Genomic DNA, 22,211 nt, shown 5'->3' on the forward strand with positions numbered 1-22,211 from the left:
GACACAAATTTCCTACCACCCAGTGTTCCCCCGGGTCTCCTGATGAAAACGGTGCCTCACTCGTGTGGGAGGCCCAAGTACCCACGACAGGCAAGGGCCCAAAACGTATTGAGGCGACATGAAAATTGCCTACCTCAAAACGACCTGGTTTTGCAAGGGGGGTCTCCTGGGTTTTTGGCCCGGTGCTCAGCGGCCACCTAGGGGAACCTACCAAACCCACACATTTCTGAAAACTAGACACCTGGGGGATTCCAGGGAGGTATGGCTTGCGTGGATCCCCCCACGTTTCCTTACCCAGAATGCCCTGCAAACCTCAAATTTAGCTGAAAAAATCACCTTTTTCACACATTTTTGTGTGGGAAAGTTGAGGCATCACCGGGCTGACACAAATTTCCTACCACCCTGTGTTCCCCGGGTCTCCCGATAAAAACGGTGCCTCACTCGTGTGGGAGGCCCAAGTACCCGTGACAGGCAAGAGCCCAAAACGTATTGAGGCGGCATGAAAATTGCCTACCTCAAAACGACCTGGTTTTGCAAGGGGGGTCTCCTGGGTTTTTGGCCCGGTGCTCAGCGGCCACCTAGGGGAACCTACCAAACCCACACATTTCTGAAAACTAGACACCTGGGGGATTCCAGGGAGGTATGGCTTGCGTGGATCCCCCAACGTTTCCTTACCCAGAATGCCCTGCAAACCTCAAATTTAGCTGAAAACATCACCTTTTTCACATATTTTTGTGTGGGAAAGTTGAGGCATCACCGGGCTGACACAAATTTCCTACCACCCAGCGCTCCCCCGGGTCTCCCGATAAAAACGGTGCCTCACTCGTGTGGGAGGCCCAAGTACTTGCGACAGGCAAGGCCCCAAAACGTATTGAGGCGACATGAAAATTGCCTACCTCAAAACGACCTGGTTTTGCAAGGGGGGTCACCTGGGTTTTTGGCCCAGTGCTCAGCGGCCACCTAGGGGAACCTAACAAACCCACACATTTCTGAAAACTAGACACCCGGGTGATTCCAGGGAGGTATGACTTGCGTTGATCCCCCAGGTTTCCTTACCCAGAATGCCCTGCAAACCTCAAATTTAGCTGAAAAAATCACCTTTTTCACACATGTATAGGTTTGCTAGGTTTCCCAAGGTGCCCGCAGAGCTAGGGTTCAAAAACTACAGCTAGACATTTTGCCAAAAAAGGGTCATTTTTCACTGCGAAATTGAGGTGTGACCACGTTGCGTTTTGCGCCGTTTCCTGTCGCGGGCAGTAGGCCGACCCACACAAGTGAGGTACCGTTTTTCTCGTAAGTCTTTGAGGAACGCGGGGTTGGTGGAAATTTGTGGATCCACGCAGATTCCGGAACTTTCCACCACAGAAATCTGTTGAAAATGTGTTTTTTTGGTCAATTTTTTAGGTTTGCAAGGGATTCTGGGTAACAGACCCTGGTGGGAGGCAGTCAAGTCACCCCATCCTGGATTCCCCTGGGTGTCTAGTTTTCAAAAATGTATAGGTTTGCTAGGTTTCCCAAGGTGCCCGCAGAGCTAGAGTTCAAAAACTACAGCTAGACATTTTGCCAAAAAAGGGTCATTTTTCACTGCGAAATTGAGGTGTGACCACGTTGCGTTTTGCGCCGTTTCCTGTCGCGGGCACTAGTCCGACCCACACAAGTGAGGTACCGTTTTTCTCGTAAGACTTTGGGGAACGTGGGGTGGGTGGAAATTTGTGGGTCCACGCAGATTCCGAAACTTTCCACAACAGAAATGTGGGGAAAATGTGTTTTTTTGGTCAATGTTTTAGGTTTGCAAGGGATTCTGGGTAACAAACCCTGGTGGGAGGCCGTCAAGTCACCCCATCCTGGATTCCCCTGGGTGTCTAGTTTTCAAAAATGTATAGGTTTGCTAGGTTTCCCAAGGTGCCCGTAGAGCTAGGGTTCAAAAACTAGAGCTAGGCACTTTGCCAAAAAAGGGTAAATTTTCACTGCGATATTGAGTTGTGACCACGTTGCGTTTTGCGCCGTTTCCTGTCGCGGGCACTAGGCCGACCCACACAAGTGAGGTACTGTTTTTCTCCTAAGACTTTGGGGAACGCAAGGTGGGTAGAAATTTGTGAATCCATGCAGATTCCGAAACTTTCCACCACAGAAATGTGGGGAAAATGTGTTTTTTTGGTCAATTTTTTACGTTTGCAAGGGATTCTGGGTAACAGACCCTGGTGGGAGGCCGTCAAGTCACCCCATCCTGGATTCCCCTGGGTGTCTAGTTTTCAAAAATGTATAGGTTTGCTAGGTTTCCCAAGGTGCCCGCAGAGCTAGGGTTCAAAAACTAGAGCTAGGCACTTTGCCAAAAAAGGGTAAATTTTCACTGCAATATTGAGTTGTGACCACGTTGCGTTTTGCGCCGTTTCCTGTCGCGGGCACTATGCCTACCCACACAAGTGAGGTACCATTTTTATCTGGAGACTTAGGGTAATTCAGTTTTGTAAAGGAACTGTTATTATCTATTGACCTTCGATGCATTTCTGCCTTCCAAATGAAAGATATTGTGTAAAAAAGAAGTCATTCTAAAAAATGACTGATAATTCTCATGCTAGTATGAGTATCCCCAATTTCAGAAATGTGCAAATATCTACTGTTTCTAAACTCTATATTTTGTTCCCATTCTAGAAATACATAGGTGTCTTTCATACCGATTTTTCCATGTACACATTTTTACAGGATAATTACTATGTACCCGGTACATAATAAAAAACCATTGCAAGTTGCTGCTCAGTTTTTGGCTCTGGGTTCGTCGGGTGCTTGGTGAACCTACAAGTCCTATATATCCTCACAACCAGTAATGTCCAGCGGATGTAATGGTATATTGCTTTCAAAGAACTGTCATAATTAGAAGAAGTTACAGGTGAAAACGTTGACACAAAAGGCTTTTTTTTCAACTAATTTTTAATTTATCCTATATTTAACTGTTAGTTTCTATAAAAAAGCCTTTATGGATCTACACAAATGACCCCTTGCTGAATTTAGAATTTTGTCTTCTTCTCGAAAATGTATAGCTTTCCAGGATCCATTATTGCTTTTGTACCCATTTCTGCCATTAACTGGAAGGAGGTCAAAAGCATAAAAATAGCAAAATTAGGCTATGTCCCAGAAAAATGACAAAACTGTGTAAAAAATGTTGGGTTTCTGACAAAAGTCTGGTATCCCCGAAAAGCTGGGAAAATGGTGATTCCAACCCCACAAACCTTTTTTTGATAACATTTGCAGGGAAAAACCCAGATGCTTTCATTTGCAGCCCGTTTTTCCAATTTTTCTGAAAAAAACCCAAAATTTTGCTGTATTTTAGCTAATTTCTGTGACCCCTCTGGGAGAATCCACAAACCCTGAGTACATTTAGAATCCCCATGATGTTGGAAGAAAAGGACGCAAATTTGGCGTGGATACCTTATGTGGTCAAAAAGTTACAGGGGTCTAAGCGCGCACTACCCCAAATAGCCAAAAAAGGGCGTGGCACAGGAGGGGAAAAGGCCTTGCAGCGAAGGGGTTAAAAACAAAAAAGCACAGCTTCACTTACATTCTCACAGGGCTTGGCTGGTATACATTTGAGTCTGTTTTGACACTTTTAGGGCTGAAGTAACTTGAGAAATTGACGGGCAGATTTACTTAGACTTTGCACCGGGGAGACGTCACATTTGTGGCACAGCCCCGATGTAAAATAATTGTTGTTATTTACCAAGCAATGCAAAGCCACTCTGCGTGGTTTAGTAAATACAAAGTAACACAAGGCAGCACTGAGTCCTACCTTGCACTACATTGCGTTGGAAAGGCATTCTATGGTTGGACTATGGGCGTTCCCATGTATCCACCCATGGATTTTGGCACATTCCCAGATTTACAAAGACTTGTTAACCTAGAAATGGGTCACAATTCTATGCCTCCCCAAGTCAAGCATAACAAGATGAAATATCTTTATTTCTCTGCATAGAAAAGATAGGAGAACCAGAGATGGAGATCTCCACAGGTAGGTTTGCAAATTGCATTTTGTCGTAAGTGAGTAGTTCTACTATTTAAGTAAAATGAAATGCAGTTTGTGATTTTGACTGTGTTGGTCACGGTGGATAGGCTGTTTTACTGACTACTTTTACTTTAGTTACATTAAATCATTGATGCACAATCAGTCTTGGGTCTTTTCGGTGTTCATGATAGTCAAGAAGATATCCTATGGTTTACGAGGAGTATTTGTGTTTTGGGCAAATCTTATTCTCTAGAAGGTTTGACAGGGCTGATCCTGTTGAGGGACTTTCACAGTCTATATGACTTGTGTGTGTTTTCAATTCTTTCACTCTTGCTAAATGTGTGTTCTTTAGTCATGTTAGGGTTCTGTTGGTTTTTCTCCTTTATTCTTGGGCTATTATGCCGACTTCATTTGGATAAAAGTGTGTGATGTGCTATATATACTGCTATGATTCATGGACCTTTGTTTCCGCTCTCCATCATCGATTTGGCAGGTGGAGTGTGTGGCAGTATATGTGCATTCCTTGCTAGGGGCTACTAACTCTTCTTCTTCTGGTTCCTAGTTAGAATCTGTGAGTATCGGCCAAACGTTCTGGTGTAGGTATCCCACAATGATTATTGATCTGTGCATGAGGTTAGGATCATACACAGTTGCATGGCACTAGTATGTTATTTTTACCTTGACTTACTCTTCTTCTGCCACAAAGTATGCATGCCTTGGTCACGTGTCCCTGGTGAACAAGTCGCAATGAACGAGTGTTGTAAGCATTTATTTTGGCCACTGCACATCCATCTTACCGGCCTTTGGTGAATATCCTTATTTCATGTTGCTGTTTGTCACCTGAAGACGAGAGACTTGATGGACCATATCAAGGGTGAGCTGGTAGGCAGTCTCACCAATGGCGGAGCCATGTTCCCCTGGGATATATTCTAGCTGTCACCACCATCAATCACTGAGTAGCCTGGCCTGGTAGGCAGTAACTGCTCTCATTCAGAATACAGCCCACTATAGACGTCTGCCTAACATCAGAGCAAACTTGAAATTGAGCAAAACAAAAACCACATTAAGCACCTCTAGTAGGCTTGAGTGTTTGTCACTTTTCCTGGAGTGAAATACAAAACATGCCAGAGCAGGAAAAGAGAGCTTTTCTAAGCCAAAGAGAGAACGTTTTCCCTGCCCATAGCACTGTTGCAGTTTTTAAGACGCTATGTGCACACATAACACCCCCTGACTATTATTTATTATTAATGTGCTTTTTTTATGTTTCTTTAAGTTAGCACACACTTCCCATATCACAAATGGTCTCTGCTCCACCCACACTAATTATGAATACCAATGTATTTTTTGTCACCATTCTCAATGAATATGTTGTCTACGAATGGATAACCATTGTCAAGTAGCGCCTGTTCACTGGTACTAATTGCCATTGAAATAATAAATTGCCTATTTATATAAAATTGAAGGCTTACCTAATTATTGACCAATTACTGCTATAATTGCACAGTAATATTAGGCTCCTGCACTTTTGAATTTATCCATGGAGAACGTAGTGTTTTTTTCATATACCCACTTCCCGGGTGGAGTACCAGGTTTTCCCTGTCGCTATATAAATGAGTTTCCGTGGTTGCACCCATAATGCGTGACTTCAGGCTTTAATGCCAGATGTATATTGGCAGAACTTGTGGTTATGATGATAGCTGTGACCAAGTGAGGCCCGGTATCCCAGGTTGTTCCAGAAGCATCTTGTAACTTCTTCTTTCTTTGCTCTCTTGCACCCTTTTCCCATATGTAACTTGATCCTGCTTTGCATTACCTTTGTCCTCTGAACCGAGACTTCATTATCATCCAATATCTCTTATATCCTGCTTTTATTCCCGTCATCTACTGTCTAACTTCTTGTGCGTCAGCTTCCTGTGGTCCCTGTAGCTGGGGTGACATCCATTCTTACCCCTCCGCTTATGTTGAAGGTCCACTTCAAGCTCTTGATCAGCCACATTCTGTCCCACAGCCTTCCTTCTTACTCTCTTTTTTCCATCCAACCTGCTTCCCCCTGCACCAACCCTTTTAAATCTAGTCTTGAGACAACTTCAGTTATCTGTCAGACATTGTAATAAAAGTAGTACATTACATTATTAATAAGGCGGCTTTGGGTGAGCCCTCCTTAGCAATTTCTTTCTTTGGATGTTAATCACATATTGGATCACACACAATGTGTGGCAGTGGGTCAGCCCCTTCAGGCATTGCTCCAATAGCGGAGGAGCTATTCAAATTTTGATAAGTCCATCAGACACTTTTTGGTGATCAGGTTGTCAAGCCACTTGAGGACTGCGTTCAGCCCCGTTGCTTTTTTGTTTCTGTCTTACACACTGAGAGGCAAAGGAGTCCTTCTTGGGAGATGTTTGTAGATTGTTTACTGAAGCAATAACTTGGAGTGAGTGTCCTAGCAGCTCCTTGTTAGGTTGCTCATTTCTTGTTTAGAACGACCTGCAGCTTCCCTGCCATTGCTAGGAACTGCTAAAACATAAAACCTACCACAGTGACTGTTGCTCAACGAGCTGCTTGCCTTGCAACAGTAATGTAAGGATACACTGGGAACAATACCATTTCAAGATGGCCACCAAATTTAGAACAAGTCACCAGACTTTCTGAGACAGACTTTAACATTAAAAGTATTGTATGGCTTTAGTCCGAGTGCAGTAGACCTCATTGAAAGCCCTGTTCACGCTACTTTAAATGCTGTTGCAGTCAGATTGCACTGATCACATCCTGCGAAACCCACCCTCTGTGTGCAAGCTCATAGTCAGTGAGTGAAGTGCTAATATTGAAAGATGCTGCTAGTAGCTGTGACAAAGTGCACCCATCTCTGCATATGCAGTCTCAGACGAACGCTGCCTTGTTCGTTCACATATCAAATTTTTCCTCCATGACAGTACGTCCGCCTGGGCACACATGACCAAAGCACTGGACCTTTGTCTCTGTTCCTTGGGCATTCAATTTTTCTGCTGTATCTCAAGTTTATTTTCCCTGTATCTCAGGTATGCTACCACACTGTGGTCCGGATGTACTAATTTTTCATGCAGCGCAGAGTATCAACCGAAGTTGCTGAATAGCGTTGTGTGAAAGAGAGAGAGCAGAAAAGATCAGTATCTACTAAGATATGACACCGTTTTCCTTTATCCCTGCTCTGTCACACTTTAGGCTTCCATGTGTGTACACATACACATTTGCACCATAGTGGAGAGATCTGTGTGGGATGTAAAGCATCGGTTTTGTAATGAAGGGGTATCCTTCTAGTGCAAAATACTAAGCTTAGACGTAGTTTAACACTTTCCACACATTGTATGTGTACTATACAGTGCAGCACACATTAAACGTTGATAATGTTTGGGAAAAAAAAATTCTGCAGGTTGGCTTCAAATAGGTTTTATTTTGTGACACAAAGCCCTGTCTGAAATTGTTAGTAGATAGGGCTTTGTGTCAAAAACCATCGTTGGTTGCATAGGAACACTCATGTACCACCAATGATATGCCCCCTGTGAGAAATTGTATTGCTGGTTGACTGGGGTGAGAGTCCTGGTCAAGTAACAGCCACAATCCCTTGCAGGGTGAACCACAAAAAGTCTCTAAATTAACCTGTGCTTAACCTTGAATAGCTTGACACAAAAAGCAGTCAGGCTTAACCTCTTCAGTGCCCATGACGAGCTGAACTCGTCATGGGCCGCGGTAGCGCTGTGCCCATGACGAGTCCAGCTCGTCATAGACCCCGCCCGCTAATGCAACGGCCGGCACAGGGTGGGGAAAGGGGCGGGCACTGAAGGGGTTAACTTAGAGGCTTTGTGTAAAGTATTTATGCAACACACAAACAATAATAAAGTGAAAAACACAACTCAAACCAATTTAGAAAATTAGAGTACATTTTAATGAATTAATTGACACCAAAACTACAAGAATCCAATCAGTAGAACCGGAGTTATGAATTTTTAAAATGTTTAGTAAAAACTAGTGCCTAAAAGATCAAAGCGCAAACATCTAGTCGCACAAGCCAATGTCAAAGTCAAAGGTTAAGGCCTACTATGATGGAGCATGGTTTAGATACAAGAAGTGGATTGGGCCCAGTCAGCGTTTACCTTAGGACTTAAAAGAAAAAATGTCTGAGAAGTTACATGTCAGTGGGGCAAGGATGCAGGAAGCGTCTGAGGAGGGAGCTTTTTTGTCAGATAGCCTTGGGTCGAAGCCACGGTAAACATTTTGATGTTCTGACTTAGTCTCTGAAATGGAAGTTGAAAATCTCCAGCGGGACAAGGCAGAGGGCTGTAGCTGAAGTTAATTCCACAAGGCCATATACCCCTTTGGTGAAGGACCACTGAAAAGAATTTGCCGTTGCGGAATAGAATGTAGCAGGAAAAGCCACAAAATCAATCCGACAGGCAATGCACTTCAGGCTGATAAGCGTGCAGGTTGGTCCCGTGTCCTCCTGGTCCTCAGAGAAGTTTTGGGGCAAAAGATTTCTAAGTCCTCAGTTTTGGGCATTGGCCATCTGGGCACATTTAGCACCACCACCAAGGACCCAGGAATGGTAGGATAGCTCTTGAGGGTTCAGGACTCCCTCAGAGTGGGCCCAGGTGTGGGTTCAAGATGGTGGGAGCCTTTTTTGGCCCTGTAGCTCTGAATAGGCAGTCAGCAAACTAGCCTTGGGGTCACTTCTGGTAGTCCTGGGTGCAGATGAAGATGCAGGGTTTAACAGCAGGGCTGACCTCTGAGGGTTCAAGGCAGGCTCCAGACAGCAAAGCAGTCCTCAAAGGTACAGCAGCAGTATGGTAGAGTGCACAGCAGGTCACAGCAGAAGGCAGTCCTCTGAGAGTGCTTCCACAGGTCCAGCAGTGAGCTGAAGAGTAGGTCTGAAGGTCCTATTTTCATACCCTGGTGCCCCTCTTTTGGAAGGTGGGAGAAGCTTCTTAAGAGGTTCTTTGAAGTGCATGGAATTTCCTGACTCCACTGCCCTAGCTTCTACCTGGGTGCAGTGACAATACAGGGTTATTAGGCCCTTTTCTGAAGGCAGAACAAAGGCTATTCAGTTCTAAGTGGGGCTGTGCTCAGCTCCACCCCCGATCCTTCTAGCAGATGGCGCATAGAGGCACACCTATTCCCTCTGTTGTGTGACTGTCAGGGATGAATTCACAAAGTCTAACTGTCAGCTACACCCAGTCATGTACCCCAAGACATGCTGCAGGCACAAAGGGTTAAGGGCAGGAAAATGGCATTCAAAATTCTAATGAAAAATCTGACTTTACCATTTAAGAGGGCTTATCATTACAATTGCATAGGTACTAAATATGAAATATCTACCTGCTCCCAATTAAGACCTTCAGCTTATTAAATGTAATAAGGAATCCCCAGTGTTATCTTATGGAAGGGGTAGAATTCACAATAGTGAATAACGAATTTGGGAGTTTATTGCTACCACAGCATGGAAAATGTAAAAGTACATGTCCAACCTTTTAATTACACAACACCCTGCCCTATGGGCTACCTAGGGCCCACCTTATGGGTGACTTATATGTAATAAAAGAGAAACTTAAGGCTTGGCAAGTCGACACAACAGTTTAAAACTGCATTCAGACTGCAATAGGTACCTGGGAAATGCTTCAAAGTGCTACTTGAGTGGGTGGCACAATAAGTGCTGCAGGCCCACAGTTAGCACTTAATTTACAGGCTCTGGGTATATGGTATACTACTCTACAAGGGACTTTAAGTAAATTAAATATGCCAATTAGGTATATGCCAATCAAACAATGTTTAGGGGATTGAGCACAAGCACTTTAGCAGGGGTTAGTAGAGTTAAGTGCATAGAGTTCTAAGGCCAAAAAAACGGATTTGAGCAAAAAGTGGAGGGTAAAAGACAAAATATTTGGGGGTGACCCTGTCGAGAGGTCTAGGACCAACAAGCCCTATGAGGCAAAGCAACGTAATGCAAAGCAGAGATAATTCTACTTTGCGTTACTTTAAGGCTACATTAGAGAGGAAATAAATGTTTGTGCAGGAAAGTAAATTCCAAATCAGCAATTTGCATCACTTTTGCGACATATACCTAGCATAAATTGTTAGTAAATCTGCCCCTGTATCTCCATAAGCAGTTTTATGGATACACTGCCATCAGGATGCAGGAGTAATGTTTGACATCGTGGAGGGAACAGCAGATGAGGTACTTTTCAACAGCCATGTTCAGACACAGCATAGCCAAGTTCGGTCACCCTGCAATTTCATTTGTTGGTACTGTAAGCTATCCAGAATTTTTCGCTAAAGAATTATGAAGGAAAAAAAAAGATTGCTTGAGTGTGGCTTTATGAATGCCACTTGTGGCATTGATATTCCAAAGCCTGTTGAGGGTACGTCACTCTAATGCGAAAAGCGGAATTGCTGTTTTTGCAAAGTAACGTATGCTGCTAGTTCTATTTTATGAATCCTGCATTGACATCAAGACACTGTGATCATATACACACTGTCAGAAAATTGTAGTTTTTTTTCATTGTTATCTAAAATGACATTGGATGGTATCCAGATAATGTATTTCTGTGCAGTTATATGTGGAGTTGACATTTGGACTTTCACTTATTTCTAGTGCATTATGAATTCTCTACAAATGTTTTTTAAATGTGCCATTTGCATAATAGTGCTACAAGGAAATTGTTTGGTGGTGTCTAATGTAAGCATTTTATGTTTATGTCTGTACAAGAGTCATATCTCAGGACATTGCCTGTCTGTATAATCATATGATACTGTTTTTCTATTAAGTGGTATCCCTATTCTCAATTTTTACACAATGATACCTGACTACCTGACTTGCCACACTGGGCGCTATACATTGTAATTTGGTATACTGGCATTGAGTATCTGAATGATGTAACTCTTTATATTCTTGTCTAATGGGAAAAGCTTCGGTCAGATTTCACAAAAAAGCATACATTATCCACCTAAGACAACAGCTATTGGCAAAGCCTGTTGGCTTTGAAAATGCTTATTTGTTACGCAGCCAGCCTGGATGCACTTGCATTTGTGTTGGCCATCTTTGAATTCATTTGTAATGTATTTTTTAACAAACCCATTCAAAGATGGCTGCAGTGGATGCACACACATCCGTAAAATCTGTTTTAGAATGGGATTGTTAAATAATGTAATCCCATTTCTTGGTGCTTGCCACGCATGAGTGAACTTGCACACTCACAAGCATACCACTTGAAATGCACAAAATCCCACTTTAAGATGGACCCCCTCTGAAACATATTGAGGGAGAGAGGGGTGGAGAAAACACATGCATTACCATTCAGTGCTTTAAAGAAAAGAAAAAGTAACTTTCTGAATGCAAGCAACATCAACAGTAGAAGTCTGCAAGCGAACCAACTGCAGATTCTCTTTGCCATTTGGTGAAGGAGTGTCCTGATTTTCTTAAAAACAAAGGAAGCAACTAGTATGTAGTCTCTTTTCATACTGTTTACTTAACATTTAAACACTGCAATACCCATGATCCTTCTCCCCCAGGCAGAATATGACATCAAAAGAAACAATCAAATTTATAGTATAAATAGTGCCAATCATCTATGAATTCTTCTTTACTTGGTGGGTTCATAAGCTGTGTGTGAGCCAACACAACACAAACAAAAGAAAAATCCCAAGTAATAACCACATAAATTCCTCCTGTCCCTGGTGCTTTCCTCGTACAATTTCTGTTCAGTCCCACAGGAGTAACCCCCTTCTGGCCATTAAAACACTGGCATCTCAGCTTGTCATCTGCTTAGTCACCAGTGACACTAGGAATAATCAAACTCCATACATTAATCATCATTCCCGGATTAGATAACCTGCAAGGGTAGGATAATATTCACGCCTTTGTCTTTAAACCAGGACTGTACTTTATCAACTGTCTCAGCGAATTTCCAATTTTATTACAAGACCGTAGGCTCATATAATGCTTGTTGTAAGCATATTAACAATCGTCATTGTTGCATGTTCAACAGGCTTACAGTGAAACGTCTTGAAAGTTGACATCCTATGTCAGTCTGTGGCTATTAGGATGTCTTGTAACCGAGCCATACCAGAGAATAGCCTAAATTCCATAGCCCCTCTGGCTGGATGTCCCCCAAATTGTGGTGTATGAATTCCTGCCAATGCCATCACACCTTTTACCCAACTACTTAACGTGGTTGATGTTACTGGAGCAAAGGGCTTGTGCAAAACTATCAACAATTGTGGGGCATATGTTTTGAACTCTTTAGATACATGCACATATTGCTTGAGACACCTTACCGCACTGAGGATTATATGTACAAGCCCCTATCGCCACCACAACATCACTTTTTCCCGACGTTGTGGTGGCGATAGGGGCTTAGCCTTATTTACAAGGCAGTGTTAAGCCACTTAAAGTGGCTTAACGCTTCCTTGTAAATAAGGCCCCCTTTCATGCTATGGTTAGCGTGAAAGGGGTGGGCAGTGGGTGTTGCGGTGGGCGTTGCACCGCAACACCCATTGATTTTGATGCTGCCCGTTATGTACAAGGGCAACGTACATAGGAGGCAGCGCCAAGATTAAGACCTGACCTGCATTATTTCTCCTCGTTTTTGCTTTTCCATGTGTGCTGCCTTGTGCAAACTGCCATGGATTGTTTCTGTACAGGAAGGTCCCCCTTCCTATACATAAACAATCTGTAAAAAAAATTGCATTTTGTGACTTTAAAGTGTGCTGCATGAAGCTGCACAGCAAAAAGTGATAAAATTGCATTTTAGGATTGTTTATGTGCAGGAAGGGACACCTTCCTGTACATAAACAATCCTCCCCTGCAAGCATACACCCTTGCACTATGGTGCAAGGGTGCCTGCATTGGCGCTACACTGCTAAATATAGCGCCAGCGCAGAGGTAAATGCAAGGCTGCACCATATATTTCTAAATATAGTGCAGCCTTGCATTTCTAAAGCGGCGGAGTGAGGCATTGAGCCATGATGGCTAGCGCCTCACTCCGCCACTTCCTTGTACATGTGCCCCATAGTTTCGGGCATGACAGTAAATTTGGAAATTGCACGTAAGTAGATGCGATTTTAGTATGTGTTGCAACATTAAAATAAACACCAACGGGGGAAAATTACAAAGCAGAAATACACAGGGCTCTGACATCTAATGCCCTCCTAAAGGATACTAGACACAACAGTGTTACTAACTTAGCACATAACTGTTTCAATGATAAACATTCATTACCATCCCATGATTCAAACAAACATAGAACCACGTTAACACCCCACATAGTGTGAGTAACTATGTTTGGTTGGATTCATTTACCTTATCCCTTACAAATTTATTTGCACAGCATCAAGTGCTCCAATAAAGGTTTCCCATGAACTTTCTGGTGCACCACTAACACTGCTGACCTATAGCCATTGAATGTCCTGTAAGACGTTTATGTGCCTTCTAAGGATGCTAATAAATTTTACTCTCCTTTGACATCTGATGAATGGGGATCAATACCCTATTCCATACACAAGCCACTTCATGCTTTCCAGGCTGAACTGAAAGCATTGTCTGTGCCCCAAGCCCATGAAGCCCTTATGTACCCACAAGCCTTATCCAAAAGTACTGACACCTCTGTGAACATCCTGAAAAGTTCCATCCCAAAGCTGTGATTCTGACCTTAAGAGCTCCTCAGAATTTGTGGGAAGACTGGCAGCTGGATAGGACAATCTGCTGATAGGTTCAACAAAGTGGAATGCCAGGGTTGACGCCTTCACAGCAGTGTCACCATTACCACTTTCGCTGATTGTCAGCGTATTTGAGCTAGATACCTGGAGATCATGTCAAAGGGTAGAAAAGCAAAATGATTTCCACCAAACCAGTCCAGGAGTAAAGCAACCAATGCTAAAGCCTTCGGATCCATCCTCCAGCTGAAACATTTCTTTAGCTGAGCCGTCACTTTGGAAGCCAGTAAATCTATATTAAATGGACCCAAAACCTTTTCCAGATCTCTGAACACCTCTCAATCTAAGCTCCACATGCTGCTGTCTCATAGGTTCCTCCAGTACAAACCTGCTACTATGTTGGATGATTCCGGAAGATACTCCAATACCAATGAAATACCTGCTGGTGATAAAACCCCCACAGTGCTTTGGCTAACTGCGCTAGGGTTTTAACCTCGTTCCCCCCAACTTGTTGATAAACCTGAATGCAGTCAGATTGTCCATGTGAAGAAGGACTGCATACTATACTTTGTCCTTTACTAGACTCTGGATTGCAAAGGAGCCTACAGAATCTCTAAATTAGTTTTGCACGTTGAGGACTACTTCCAGGACCATCTTCTTCCCGTTGAGAAGGTGCCACATCAAGCCCCCCTCCCGGATCCCCAGAGGCATGCATCTGACTCGATATTGTTATGTAGGGAAGATGTCCTGACAGTCCCAGGCATCTATGTGGCTAAACCACCAACCTCCATGTTCTCTTGCTTCCATATCTAATGGGATCATTTGTGAATAATTTAGACCCATTTGCAGATGCCTTATCTTTAAACTCTGATGCCCCTTATAGTATAGGGCCATGAAAATATCCCCTGAATGGAAAAGAAAACAAGGCAACAAAATCTGAGGCTGAGTTAACGTTACCCTCAATTCTTGCCTGATCATTTTTAACTTTGAGTCTTGAAGCATCAACACTCCCTTGTCTGAGTCCACAATGAACCCAGAAAAACCATTTTTATTGATTAAATCAAATCTGACTTCTCTATGTTTAGGATAAATCCCAATGTTTGTATTGGTTCAACAGCCTCCTGAACCTGACCCAATAAAAGTTCATTTTCCTGACTCAAGAAACTCATTTCATCCAGGCAGACTATCATTCACAACCGTTGGTACCTGAGGACCTCTGACACTGGCTTCAACAGCTTGGTGAAAAATTAAAGGGTGCTGGATAGACTGAAAGGAAAGAATCTAAAATCTGTATACTTGCCCTGCTCTAAGAAACTAAAGATGTTGCCTGTGGTTGTTAAAAAGTGGGCATTGATAAATAAGAGTCCTTTAGATCTAAGCGCAACAACCAGTCTCCTGGTAGATGAATAGCCCTTAGACAAATTACCATTTCTATCTTGAAATGGTGGTAAAGTAGGAACTGATGGCAGTCCCTTAAGTTTATTACGGCCCATAATTGTTTGGCAAAAAAATATTGCCGACAACTCCTATGGGGTGTTTGTGGCATTGTTCTATTGTCCCCTTTGAAAGAAGTTCTTGGACTTCCACAGATATTAACTTTATCCTCTTCCAGAATAAACTCACTGGGGCAGCAATATTGCCTTAGAGTGGTATAGAAGTCTCTCTGGTGTTTATAGAACCCAAGGATCTATGGAAACATCCTTGCACAGAAAGGGCCAGCTGTCGCAGGGGGAAAGAAAGGACTCTTACCTTTGACTCCTCTTCCACTTACTTGTCTGTCATAGAAGCCAAATCATCTACACCCCTTCTCTTTCACGGTAGGAAAAGTGGCCTACAATATCTGAATTTGTGGTAGTTAAACTTGGTTGGACAGCGTAGTGACCCCCATATCCACTGGCCCTGGTGGAAACACAACCAAGTAGCCTCATCAAAGAGGAGTGAGCTTTATTCGAAGATGGGAAGGCTTGTACATAGCAGACAATCTCTTCTAAAAAATGTCTCCAAAGAGATAGCCCTGCATATTCAGACCAACCTCTGATGCATCTAACTCCTCTAGCGTAGGGCCTATTCTTAACAAAAGTCCCTTTCTTCTTTCATAAGAAAGACCAACATTCACATTGCCCAGGAAACAAATCAGCCTTTGGGTCCACTTGGATATAACTTTAGAATTAGGAGGCCTCCCCCAAGTTTTTTGCTTGCTCTGCTGCACATTGAATGCTGGTCAAAGGCCCCAGTGTGTCTTATAACTTGTCTTGGCAGGAAACCCAGGCTCTGTCCACCCCTATCCTGGGATCCTTAATCCATCTGCTCAGGAAGATTACAATCTTTGCATTAAAGGCCAGAATAAGTGCAGTTTAAGGGCAGATATAATATGCCTGGGATATTCTGCACTCATCTTAGCCCTAGTGGCCTGATCAATAGGATTTTAAATCCTAGCTTTTACATAATCCTCCTCAAATGGCAAATGAAACCACTCCTCAGAATACGAATACTGCAATAAACTTGGATCGAACATTGGATTGCTCTCGCATCCAAAATTAAAGTTTTCAAAGTACTCGCTTTTACACTCTTTGGTACATTCAACCATTACCATCCTTATAATATATGTAATCTTAAAATAAATTGTCAACACATAAATTACTTATGTCTCCAAAGAGCTTTTTATTTTGACAACCACTTATACCCATAAGAGTGTGACACCAAATTAACTTTTTGTCCATTTCCCCTTGCGGAATTGAACCACCACCAAATGCATCATGTTCATGACCATCATCAGACCCCACCAAACGCTTGCGTTTTGACAATTTGTTTCTTCTTGGGGACATAGGCAAATAACTACTTGTAGTGGTTGCCACAGAGTTACCTATGTCAGTGGCGACTTTTTAAATGAAATTTTATTTGACACTGAAGTGAGCAGACATTCACACCTGGGTGTATTGGGACCTGGGCCGCCTGTGCTGCCGGGGCCGTCTGTTCTGCCCGAGACCACGCTCGGAGTGTCCCGCGCTGGAGGAGAGGGATCACCCACCTTCACTGGTCTGGCAGCTGGACTATATCGGAGATCTCCCCGGGGTGGCGGCTCATGACCGAGGGCCTCCCAGAGTGAACTGACGAGGCCGGGCGTGGATGCCTCCTGCGGGCTGCCCTTGAGCTGTGGCCTCCTGGGGCGGATCGAACGGGGATCGCCACGCCTGGACTAGATCGGCACCCCTGGCCTTCCACCCTCGCCGTGACAGAGTGGCGGCTCTCCCACTGGGCCTCAGCGGGGGACGGAGTCAGATTCCCTGCCCCGGGCGACTGGGTCCCTGGTGGGCACACTGTTATGAAGAATGAATGGGCGCAGGCATGGTCTTGTATAGAAGATTGATGCTTTATTCTTTAGATCCAAATCATTAGTTACATGTTACAGGAGATGTTCTGTTCCTTCTTAATGCCCCACCAGGAGCAGCGTCCTCCCTGCTCAGCCCCTTCTTACCAACTGATCACCGTAGAATCCCAACCACCCTCAACATTCTATCATACCTCATCAAAGGCTGAGCAGGCAGGCAGAGAGCCAGAGTAGGGAGAGTGTAAAGATAATAAGCACATCACAACACATCTCCCCCCTTATAATATTTGAAAACAATCAACATGTGTTAAGATGATACAACACTCACTGAGCATAGGAGGATGCATTAATAACAACTAATTAAACATCACCCCCCCAGCGATAATGATCATAAACAGAAAAATGCATGAAAATAAATTGAACACACATTTAGTAGAAAAGGAAGATGAATAACCAAAACATTAAACACCATCCTTCCCCTGATAATGATCAAAAACAAAATTGCAAAACTAACATGAAAACTCAGACTACAACTATGGGTACAAGACACTACACTACACCCCACAACGTACCCATTGTGCCCCATAAAAAGACACAAGACAGGCAGAACAGGGATCTACAACCCTAAACTGCACAACTAAGACAAAAACAGATCTACCAATAAGACAGATCTAAGACTAAACCCCTTAACCCTAACCAACATAGGGTACCTTTAAACCCAAAATACTTTATGGGTAACTATAACTGACAAATCAGGGTATCCCTTAACCCTAAAACACTTTTGCGATAACTATGAGTAACAATAACTCATGACAAATTTAGGGTATCCCTTAACCCCAAAAACACACTCGCAAAACACTATGGATATACATAACCCATGACAAATTTTAGTGTAACCTTTAACCCAAGACACACCCTCACGTGGGTGACTCTAGACCATTTAGGGTAACCTTTAACCCTATACAAACACAGGGTAACCTTCAACCCCCTACAATTCAGGGCAACATAGCAAAACCAGTATGTCCTTGAACCCCAAAATATACTGGCCACAAGAAGGAATTAAACAACAAATGCACAAATCCCCCAATAATAAACAGTAACCCAAGACCAGCCCCCACGTTCTAAGGAACCAAAACCCACCATTCAAATATAAAACAAAAACAGTGTGACAATGCTGAAAATAAAGAAAAGAAAAGTCTCTGACACCGGTGAGCGAACTGTCACCCGAAATCCTTGTCCAAAATAGATCTGCAAACCTGCATTTCCAGCACATAACATCCAGCCTTTAGACAGTAGGGAATTTGAGCGCAGCTATTGGACTTATGTACACGCTCCATGACAGGACCAGATGAAGAAAAGTGCCGCTTCAAGAAACACCCATACCAAGGAGGAAGACCGCAGATTTCGACATAAGTACCAGTGACATCTTCCTGCTTTGAAACCACGACGTATCCAATAACTTTATTGGCACTGAAAAGACAATGCGTGGTTGGCAACACATGCGACTTGAACGCATGAAGTAACAGGAACAAAGTAAATATGGAATGCCAATCCCAAAATGGCGGGACGCAGCGCACGCTGCACCGGGTGGCTCAAGGCACGCGCGTGCATCAACGTCTGGAAGCTGCACAACGCTGCGCGAGCCCAAAGCAAGACTCGCGCTGAGAACAACGGAAAGGCAGTTACTGGTGAGTGACCGTTTGCTTTGAAATTACAAATGTCATCCAGTGAAACAGTCACAAATGTCCCAAAAACACCCAAAAATTAAAAAAAAAATGCACCAAAACCTTGCGAGCCAGCTTTATGAAAGGCACACATCGGTAGGCATAAATCGCCACTGCTTTGAACTCCCGGGCTACCTACAGCTGTTGCTCAAACACCCAAACACCCCGAACACATGAAGACTTTTCCATGACTCGCATTGCAGGCTCCTCACACGACGCTCTTCCCCAAGACGTGAACAAAGAGCTCCTCAGTTGACAAACAGAGACTGAAACGCTAACACAGTCTCAATGTCTTTTTAAATTTAAAATTATTTCTTTAAAGTCTCTGAGGAAACTTGACAACACTTCCATTCTGAGTAGGTAGACTGAAATGCGATGCTCCGTGTGTGATGCTGTGATGCTGTGATGCTGATCGCACCCTTTCCCTTGCGCCGAAATTCATATTGTCATCATTTTCACCTCAGCAGCCTCTTTGAATAAATAGTAGACTACCAGCCTTTACTCCTCACAGGGATGTCGGTTATCAACCAGAACCACACAACAACTAGTCCAATTAGTCTTTTGGGGAAACACTCACCCAAGTCCATAATCTGGCACGTCCACGATAGGGCTGACCGGTCTTTAGGTCACTGGTGGGGCTTGTGGAGTGCAAGAATACTTCTTCTTAACTGCGCTTCTTCAATACCAAGTTCATCCAAGGTGACTCACATAGGCTCATGAGTTTAACAAGTCCAAAAATACACGCAGGTTCTTTGAATCGTCGCCAGTGTTAAAAGGAACGAATGGGCGCAAGCATGGTCTTGTATAGAAGATTGATGCTTTATTCTTTAGATCCAAATCATTAGTTACATGTTACAGGAGATGTTCTGTTCCTTCTTAATGCCCCACCAGGAGCAGCGTCCTCCCTGCTCAGCCCCTTCTTACCAACTGATCACCGTAGAATCCCAACCACCCTCAACATTCTATCATACCTCATCAAAGGCTGAGCAGGCAGGCAGAGAGCCAGAGTAGGGAGAGTGTAAAGATAATAAGCACATCACAACACACACCCTATGGAAATGTACCTTTTTAGGGGTACACTGGTGCAGGGTCACCCTTTTGTCCACGGGTTCAAAGACCAACAAAATAAACATCAGCACTGGAGTTGGGAATAAATAACAAGTTTATTAATCACTCATGAGTGGGACCACATCCACACAGCACTCTCAAGTGCTGCCTGAGGTAGTACATTGAAGTCACAGAACACAGGGCTTTTATATAGGTTTTCTGCAGTGTAAGCATGTGAACAGAAATAGGGAGAACAAGTTTTAGAAATAGTTTTCAGCAAACAAGGGCAGATGAATTACCACTTGGTCAGCAAAGTGGGAGGGGAAGCAGGAGTGCTTATGGCAGCAGTAAATGATTGACAGTTCACATTTGAGACCAGGTGCTCTGGCAGCTACAAACCCTCAGCACGTACATTGCTTTTAGCTGAGTCAGGAAATCAACTAAAATAGATAGCACAGGCAGAGTGAAAAGACGAAAGAATTACGAAGGAAACTGAAATGGACACCACAGCCAAAATGGCTGCCGCTTATGCCAAGTAAAATATTACAAGTTTTCCACAACCCGAGGAACTGCGACGAGCTACGGTGCTGCCCCAGCAATACTGCAGCACTGCACAGATTCCCACAGGGACAGTGGGGCAGCGGCTGCTCATGTCTGTGCCCTAAGTGACATAGGGGTGAACCCAGAAGATCCGATATAGATCACTCCTGGCGTCGCCAGAGCCCATAGAGGAGACTGCGGCAACCTGATGGGTTGACGGACCTCCCTTTCCAGCGTCAGACAACTGCTGCACTAAAGGTGCGGGCTGCGAATGTTGGCCAGCCACACCGATAAGCAGGCCCATGCCTCTTGCAATGTTCTGCTCCACCTAGAACAGTAATGAAGCCCCCCTACAATAAGCCAAAAACAAACTGCTGACTGGGATGTTCCAGCCCTCGCATCACCGCAAGGTCTGAGTGGGCGCCTGGCTTGCCTGGGAGGAGAGAGTGGGTCGTGGCCCCAGGGCCCAGCCAACGCCACAAGAATACGTGCTCCTGTAGACCTCCTCACCTGATGGTCGCCATGGTGCCCGTCATCTGGTACTGCACTACAGCTGGCTGGGCTGCCCCCTCCTGCCGGACCACCCTCTGGCCTGCCAAGAGGAATCTTATTGATGCTGGGTTGTGATTTTTAGGCGCAGGGATCTCTTACTCCGAGACACCTCACTGCTGCTTCTGCCCAAGGGGTGGATCCCTGACTTGCAACTGCGAGGAGAGGCCTAGCTGCACCTATCACTATGGCCTCGGGTAAAGGCAAGAGGGACAAGGACATCAAAGACATGCTTCTCAGGCAATCAGGGACCCTGGTGGGCGATGCTGGGGCATCGGGGCCCATGGAGGAGCCCACAGACTCTACACACGCGGAGGGGCCCATCACCCGCCCCTACCTAGAGGCGTTGTCCATTAAAATCAAACTGGCAGGAGAACTTAGAGAGGTCCGCCAAGAAGTTAACGAGCCAGGTGAACGCATTTTCATACTGGAAAACCATGAACAAGGACGTAATGAAGAAATTGAACAGGCGATCCTCCACCTCAGGGACCAACACCTGTATCTTCAAGCCCAGACTGAGGATGTAGAGAACAGGTCCCGGCGCAACAACATTGGCATCCGGTGGGGTGAGACTGGGGCAGAGGAAAAGGAAATCACCTCATTTGTGACAGATTTGTTTAGGTCCATCCTAGACGCCCCTCAAAATACAGAGATCAAGATTGATCGCGCCCACAGAGTGGGTCCCAGGAGATCCCAGGCAGGTCCACCACCGGATATCTTGACCTACATCGAAGATTTCACCCAAAGGAGCAAATTCTGCAGTGTGCCAGAGAGAGGCACCCCATCCAGTTTTAAGGACACTCGCAAGGAATGCGCATGCGTGGGTTTTCGCGCATGCGCAGTTTTCTCAAGGATTACCGATAAAGCGAGGAAGAGGAGTAGGGCAGCCCAAGGACACCGCATGCCAGGTAAGTGTTTTTAATTTACTAGTAAGTAATGTAGATTTACTTGTTAATATAGAGGGGTGGATGCGAGCGGCATAGCGTAGCGTATTGGAGTTCCACTGAGTTTGTTCTCAACTCCGTGGACCTCCGCGTAGCCCCGCTACGCCCACTATGCCCAGGGTTAGTCTTGTCAAGTCTTGGAACTTGAATGCATACATAAGAGAATGGGGCCCCCAGAGCCTGGAGACAACTGGAGGCCGCCTGGGGCCTGTTGTCCGTCCTTGATATTGATAGAGCAGAGTATGCAGCCCTTTGACTTCGACACCGCTTTTATGTGAGGGGTGACCGGGTAGGCTGACTTTTAGCCAACCGACTCCGCATTCAGCGACAAGAATCAGGAGTCCAGAGAATCAAAGATGCTGAGGGCCAGGAATGGGCTATCGATGCGCACATTCTAGAAACCT

The sequence above is a fragment of the Triturus cristatus genome, chromosome 2_1, assembly GCF_964204655.1.
Source record: "Triturus cristatus chromosome 2_1, aTriCri1.1, whole genome shotgun sequence".
Lineage (NCBI taxonomy): Eukaryota > Metazoa > Chordata > Amphibia > Caudata > Salamandridae > Triturus > Triturus cristatus.